Here is a 7,500-nt window from a genome sequence, read left to right as displayed (position 1 = left end):
CGACGGGCGCGCATCGCACGTTTAAGGAGACGCGGCCGGCCACACAGGCGACCACGACACTCCCAGGCGCCCGAAGCGGGACAAACGCCGCGCGCTTCAGTATACGTAGCCGACCCTCAGCCAGACGTGGCCCGGGAACGGAATCCATGGACCGCAATGTGCGTTCGAAACGTCGATGTTCATGTGTCCTGCAGTTCACATGTCGACGCGCAATTTGCTGCGTTCTTCATCGACCCACGAGCCGAGTGATCCACCGTCCTGGGTGATCTTTATCTTTTCAGTTCTCCACCGTCTCTTTCAAGACAGTTGCAGAGGCGGGACTGAGGCGTTTGACGGCCCCTGTTCCATTACTTTGTGTCCAACGGCCCGACGGCCGATGGGCGTCGTACGGCTCCACACCGGAGCGGACAGGCACTCGGGCGAAAGTCATTCAAAACCGGCGCCAGGCGCCAGGTGCCGCAGGCCAGCCGCTCCAGAGCTTCAGCGCTCGTACCACACAACACCACTTGCGCTAGTTTTGAGAGGCACGCGTGGTTCCGCACGCGGCGCACGGCTACTGCCGTACAGGTAGCGTGTTGCGCGACACGACACGCACATCGAAAGACATGCAGTCTAGTCGGTAATGATCCTTCCGCAGGTTCACCTACGGAAACCTTGTTACGACTTTTACTTCCTCTAAATGATCAAGTTTGGTCATCTTTCCGGTAGCATCGGCAACGACAGAGTCGATGCCGCGTACCAGTCCGAAGACCTCACTAAATCATTCAATCGGTAGTAGCGACGGGCGGTGTGTACAAAGGGCAGGGACGTAATCAACGCGAGCTTATGACTCGCGCTTACTGGGAATTCCTCGTTCATGGGGAACAATTGCAAGCCCCAATCCCTAGCACGAAGGAGGTTCAGCGGGTTACCCCGACCTTTCGGCCTAGGAAGACACGCTGATTCCTTCAGTGTAGCGCGCGTGCGGCCCAGAACATCTAAGGGCATCACAGACCTGTTATTGCTCAATCTCGTGCGGCTAGAAGCCGCCTGTCCCTCTAAGAAGAAAAGTAATCGCTGACAGCACGAAGGATGTCACGCGACTAGTTAGCAGGCTAGAGTCTCGTTCGTTATCGGAATTAACCAGACAAATCGCTCCACCAACTAAGAACGGCCATGCACCACCACCCACCGAATCAAGAAAGAGCTATCAATCTGTCAATCCTTCCGGTGTCCGGGCCTGGTGAGGTTTCCCGTGTTGAGTCAAATTAAGCCGCAGGCTCCACTCCTGGTGGTGCCCTTCCGTCAATTCCTTTAAGTTTCAGCTTTGCAACCATACTTCCCCCGGAACCCAAAAGCTTTGGTTTCCCGGAGGCTGCCCGCCGAGTCATCGGAGGAACTGCGGCGGATCGCTGGCTGGCATCGTTTATGGTTAGAACTAGGGCGGTATCTGATCGCCTTCGAACCTCTAACTTTCGTTCTTGATTAATGAAAACATACTTGGCAAATGCTTTCGCTTCTGTTCGTCTTGCGACGATCCAAGAATTTCACCTCTAACGTCGCAATACGAATGCCCCCGCCTGTCCCTATTAATCATTACCTCGGGTTCCGAAAACCAACAAAATAGAACCGAGGTCCTATTCCATTATTCCATGCACACAGTATTCAGGCGGGCTTGCCTGCTTTAAGCACTCTAATTTGTTCAAAGTAAACGTGCCGGCCCACCGAGACACTCAACTAAGAGCACCCTGGTAGGATTTCAACGGGGTCCGCCTCGGGACGCGCAAGCACGCCTTCGGCTCGCCCCACCGGCAGGACGTCCCACGATACATGCCAGTTAAACACCGACGGGCGGTGAACCAACAGCGTGGGACACAAATCCAACTACGAGCTTTTTAACCGCAACAACTTTAATATACGCTATTGGAGCTGGAATTACCGCGGCTGCTGGCACCAGACTTGCCCTCCAATAGATACTCGTTAAAGGATTTAAAGTGTACTCATTCCGATTACGGGGCCTCGGATGAGTCCCGTATCGTTATTTTTCGTCACTACCTCCCCGTGCCGGGAGTGGGTAATTTGCGCGCCTGCTGCCTTCCTTGGATGTGGTAGCCGTTTCTCAGGCTCCCTCTCCGGAATCGAACCCTGATTCCCCGTTACCCGTTACAACCATGGTAGGCGCAGAACCTACCATCGACAGTTGATAAGGCAGACATTTGAAAGATGCGTCGCCGGTACGAGGACCGTGCGATCAGCCCAAAGTTATTCAGAGTCACCAAGGCAAACGGACCAGACGAGCCAATCCGATTGGTTTTGATCTAATAAAACCGTCCCTTCCATCTCTGGTCGGGACTCTGTTTGCATGTATTAGCTCTAGAATTACCACAGTTATCCAAGTAACGTGGGTACGATCTAAGGAACCATAACTGATTTAATGAGCCATTCGCGGTTTCACCTTAATGCGGCTTGTACTGAGACATGCATGGCTTAATCTTTGAGACAAGCATATGACTACTGGCAGGATCAACCAGGGAGCTGCGTCAACGAGAGCTGAGCAGCCGGCCGCCCGGGAGTGTGTCCCGAGGGCCCGCGCGAACACGCAAGCGTCCGCTCAATTATTCTGCAAACAGGAGGAGGCTGAGCTCCCCTGCACGATACACCTCGAAACCCTCTCAGGTCCCGGCGGCGCGCAGCGCCGTCCTAAGTACTTGGTCGGGTTCGAGAGAGGCGCAATCGCCCGGAGATAGGCGAGTAGACGCTTTCAGTGCGAACACCCGTGCTCCCAACTGAGCTTGCCGCTGCCGACAGAGGCCCGGGAGCGTGCTGTCGTGGCATTGCCGGCGGGAAACAACACGCGCCACCTACGGTGACCGGCAGCTCCAACGCCAGCGCCACAGAAGGGCAAAGCCCCACTTGGGTGCAGAAGCGAACTCTCCCAGCACAGCGCACGCGCCAACACGTCCGCAGAGCTGCGATACAAACCACCTGCGAGAACCGCCGGGGGCGACCGAGCAGCAGACGGCGTCGCGACGCCGAGTGCCGGGCGGCGGCGCATCCTCAACGCACACAGTCCGCAATCGGACCAGCACACTGCAGATGTCCACCGCGCTTCGCACCGGGCTCGGCAGAACCCACTTTGGCCGCCTGGCGCCGCGCGCCGGGTGCGCCGGCGCGTAGCTGGGACGCCAGCCGGGCCCGTCGGCCGGCGCTCCTGCCACTGGGCGCCCCCCACCAGCCGGCTGTAGTGCGTGCGCTCACGCAGCGCGCGGCCAGCACGCCGGGCGGCCCCCCCTCACCGGCCGGGGACTGTCCCACCAAGCCACAGCCTCGTATCGCTTCATACCCACATGGCCAACTCAGGTTCGGGGGCATGGCGGGTACCGCCGAAACAACCGGTTCACAGATGTACCGATCGTCGCTATCACCGATGCACCTGCAGCGCGAACAACCGCTCAACAACTGATTTCCAGTTCATTTGCGGATCTTTGGCAGCAAACGTATACGTCAATCTACATTTGCGAAATCTACGATTCTGGCATGCCTGCATGTTATGTGTCACGACACGCTACATCAGCCCACATACACACTACGGCATGTACACGAGAGAACACGTGGAAGATGGTCCGCGCACGTGTGCAATGTCCCTTGCGCGGTCGACTGTCAACCGGCCTCTGTAGCATGTCGCAGATGTGGAACGCGGTCCACCGTGGTATCATGTTGTGTGGGGCAATACGATTAAATAGGAAAACCCTCGTCGCTACATCAACAGACGGCTCACGCTGATTCCCGGCAGAGGGAGGGGGGCCAACATGCAATACTTTCGTCCGTACCTACCACATGTCTGTACGGCGTAAAACAGTGCAATCTCGCTGTAATGGGGAGACGAGACAAGTAGCATCGTGCACAACATATGGCCCTTATGATTCGCCATTGTAGGGCGCAGCCGGTGTACGGTCAAGCATGTGCCACATTATGTCACTCAGTACGTAACGACGGATGATCAGTGTGGGTTACGCGTACATCAGCGGACAGTCCACACAGGCCGTACCACAACGTACACTGACTGCATCGACAACCGAATGCAACTGAACAGCTGCAAGGCTCATTTCACAAACAAACGCCTGACCGACCAGCTTGGAAGGGCAGGAGGGGAGGGCGATAGTCGTTCTGTAGCGTTACACCCTTCCAGTGGTTAGCGGGACTGTGTAGAAAGTACGCAACACTCGAAAGACATTTACGTGAGGGTACGCACCATGGCATCGAGAAATACACATGACACCAGAGGATCCAAGCAGTGAACTATGTTCAGAGGGTTGCTGTTAGGCAAAGCTACATTCCTGTGACGTTACATGTGACAGTTAAGGTGCAGTGTAAGTTAGGTTAAGGTGCAGTGTAAGTTAGGTTAAGGTGCAGTGTAAGTTAGGTTAAGGTGCAGTGTAAGTTAGGTTAAGGTGCAGTGTAAGTTAGGTTAAGGTGCAGTGTAAGTTAGGATAAGGTGCAGTGTAAGTTAGGTTAAGGTGCAGTGTAAGTTAGGTTAAGGTGCAGTGTAAGTTAGGTTAAGGTGCAGTGTAAGTTAGGTTAAGGTGCAGTGTAAGTTAGGTTAAGGTGCAGTGTAAGTTAGGTTAAGGTGCAGTGTAACTTAGGTTAAGGTGCAGTGTAACTTAGGTTAAGGTGCAGTGTAACTTAGGTTAAGGTGCAGTGTAACTTAGGTTAAGGTGCAGTGTAACTTAGGTTAAGGTGCAGTGTAACTTAGGTTAAGGTGCAGTGTAACTTAGGTTAAGGTGCAGTGTAACTTAGGTTAAGGTGCAGTGTAACTTAGGTTAAGGTGCAGTGTAACTTAGGTTAAGGTGCAGTGTAACTTAGGTTAAGGTGCAGTGTAACTTAGGTTAAGGTGCAGTGTAACTTAGGTTAAGGTGCAGTGTAACTTAGGTTAAGGTGCAGTGTAACTTAGGTTAAGGTGCAGTGTAACTTAGGTTAAGGTGCAGTGTAACTTAGGTTAAGGTGCAGTGTAACTTAGGTTAAGGTGCAGTGTAACTTAGGTTAAGGTGCAGTGTAACTTAGGTTAAGGTGCAGTGTAACTTAGGTTAAGGTGCAGTGTAACTTAGGTTAAGGTGCAGTGTAACTTAGGTTAAGGTGCAGTGTAACTTAGGTTAAGGTGCAGTGTAACTTAGGTTAAGGTGCAGTGTAACTTAGGTTAAGGTGCAGTGTAACTTAGGTTAAGGTGCAGTGTAACTTAGGTTAAGGTGCAGTGTAACTTAGGTTAAGGTGCAGTGTAACTTAGGTTAAGGTGCAGTGTAACTTAGGTTAAGGTGCAGTGTAACTTAGGTTAAGGTGCAGTGTAACTTAGGTTAAGGTGCAGTGTAACTTAGGTTAAGGTGCAGTGTAACTTAGGTTAAGGTGCAGTGTAACTTAGGTTAAGGTGCAGTGTAACTTAGGTTAAGGTGCAGTGTAACTTAGGTTAAGGTGCAGTGTAACTTAGGTTAAGGTGCAGTGTAACTTAGGTTAAGGTGCAGTGTAACTTAGGTTAAGGTGCAGTGTAACTTAGGTTAAGGTGCAGTGTAAGTTAGGTTAAGGTGCAGTGTAACTTAGGTTAAGGTGCAGTGTAACTTAGGTTAAGGTGCAGTGTAACTTAGGTTAAGGTGCAGTGTAACTTAGGTTAAGGTGCAGTGTAACTTAGGTTAAGGTGCAGTGTAACTTAGGTTAAGGTGCAGTGTAACTTAGGTTAAGGTGCAGTGTAACTTAGGTTAAGGTGCAGTGTAACTTAGGTTAAGGTGCAGTGTAACTTAGGTTAAGGTGCAGTGTAACTTAGGTTAAGGTGCAGTGTAACTTAGGTTAAGGTGCAGTGTAAGTTAGGTTAAGGTGCAGTGTAAGTTAGGTTAAGGTGCAGTGTAACTTAGGTTAAGGTGCAGCGTAACTTAGGTTAAGGTGCAGCGTAACTTAGGTTAAGGTGCAGTGTAACTTAGGTTAAGGTGCAGTGTAACTTAGGTTAAGGTGCAGTGTAACTTAGGTTAAGGTGCAGCGTAACTTAGGTTAAGGTGCAGCGTAACTTAGGTTAAGGTGCAGCGTAACTTAGGTTAAGGTGCAGCGTAACTTAGGTTAAGGTGCAGCGTAACTTAGGTTAAGGTGCAGCGTAACTTAGGTTAAGGTGCAGCGTAACTTAGGTTAAGGTGCAGCGTAACTTAGGTTAAGGTGCAGCGTAACTTAGGTTAAGGTGCAGCGTAACTTAGGTTAAGGTGCAGCGTAACTTAGGTTAAGGTGCAGCGTAACTTAGGTTAAGGTGCAGCGTAACTTAGGTTAAGGTGCAGCGTAACTTAGGTTAAGGTGCAGCGTAACTTAGGTTAAGGTGCAGCGTAACTTAGGTTTAGGGGCCAACGTGGGTTAGGTTAGGGGCCAACGTGGGTTAGGTTAGGGGCCAACGTGGGTTAGGTTAGGGGCCAACGTGGGTTAGGTTAGGGGCCAACGTGGGTTAGGTTAGGGGCCAACGTGGGTTAGGTTAGGGGCCAACGTGGGTTAGGTTAGGGGCCAACGTGGGTTAGGTTAGGGGCCAACGTGGGTTAGGTTAGGGGCCAACGTGGGTTAGGTTAGGGGCCAACGTGGGTTAGGTTAGGGGCCAACGTGGGTTAGGTTAGGGGCCAACGTGGGTTAGGTTAGGGGCCAACGTGGGTTAGGTTAGGGGCCAACGTGGGTTAGGTTAGGGGCCAACGTGGGTTAGGTTAGGGGCCAACGTGGGTTAGGTTAGGGGCCAACGTGGGTTAGGTTAGGGGCCAACGTGGGTTAGGTTAGGGGCCAACGTGGGTTAGGTTAGGGGCCAACGTGGGTTAGGTTAGGGGCCAACGTGGGTTAGGTTAGGGGCCAACGTGGGTTAGGTTAGGGGCCAACGTGGGTTAGGTTAGGGGCCAACGTGGGTTAGGTTAGGGGCCAACGTGGGTTAGGTTAGGGGCCAACGTGGGTTAGGTTAGGGGCCAACGTGGGTTAGGTTAGGGGCCAACGTGGGTTAGGTTAGGGGCCAACGTGGGTTAGGTTAGGGGCCAACGTGGGTAAGGTTGCCAGAGATGTGTCAAATCAGGATGTACGTTTGGCTGGTGTCAGGTGGTGGGTTGGTTCGATGTCTTTACCAGGGGTGTGGCCAAAGGGTATTTTATTACTTGTACCTTTTGTGTTGTGGCGTGGCGTTGCGTCTTGTGTTGATACTGGGTGGACCACTGTGGGTGTTGCTGGCTGATTTGAGCTGCGTTGTTTGCGGGTGATGTGAGACATTGTGTCTTATTAGTGGACGTCACGTTCCTCTTGTCGTTCTTTGGATAGTGTCCTGTGGCAGCGAGGATAAAATGGATGTTGTTGAACGCTAGTGCTTTGGTGCTTTCGCTTTGTTACACACGGAGTGGACTGTGAGATAGGGTGACTGGGTCGAGTGCGGTTCACACTGTCCTCCCCAGTTTACAGTATGTATCATCTATGTATGTGGTCCTGCATCATTTACTAAGGAGGGACGTCAGACGACTGAAATATTAGTTATGTACT

At 52.1% G+C, this 7,500-nt stretch overlaps 2 non-coding genes across 2 annotated transcripts; both read right to left on the bottom strand.

Moving 5' to 3' along the window:
* Positions 1–110: 110 nt before the first annotated feature.
* LOC126330638 (5.8S ribosomal RNA) lies at positions 111–265 on the bottom strand. Its single transcript, XR_007563067.1, has one exon. It is a non-coding gene; the product is annotated as a 5.8S ribosomal RNA (ribosomal RNA).
* A 355-nt stretch (positions 266–620) lies between these two features.
* Positions 621–2,513, bottom strand: LOC126330633 (small subunit ribosomal RNA). The gene has a single exon (XR_007563062.1). It is a non-coding gene; the product is annotated as a small subunit ribosomal RNA (ribosomal RNA).
* Between the last annotated feature and the right edge of the window lie 4,987 nt (positions 2,514–7,500).

Source organism: Schistocerca gregaria, unplaced genomic scaffold (genome assembly GCF_023897955.1).
Source record: "Schistocerca gregaria isolate iqSchGreg1 unplaced genomic scaffold, iqSchGreg1.2 ptg001315l, whole genome shotgun sequence".
Classification (NCBI taxonomy): Eukaryota; Metazoa; Arthropoda; class Insecta; order Orthoptera; family Acrididae; genus Schistocerca; species Schistocerca gregaria.
Note: the sequence above shows the minus strand (reverse complement) of the source record. Positions and strands in the feature narration are given on the sequence as shown.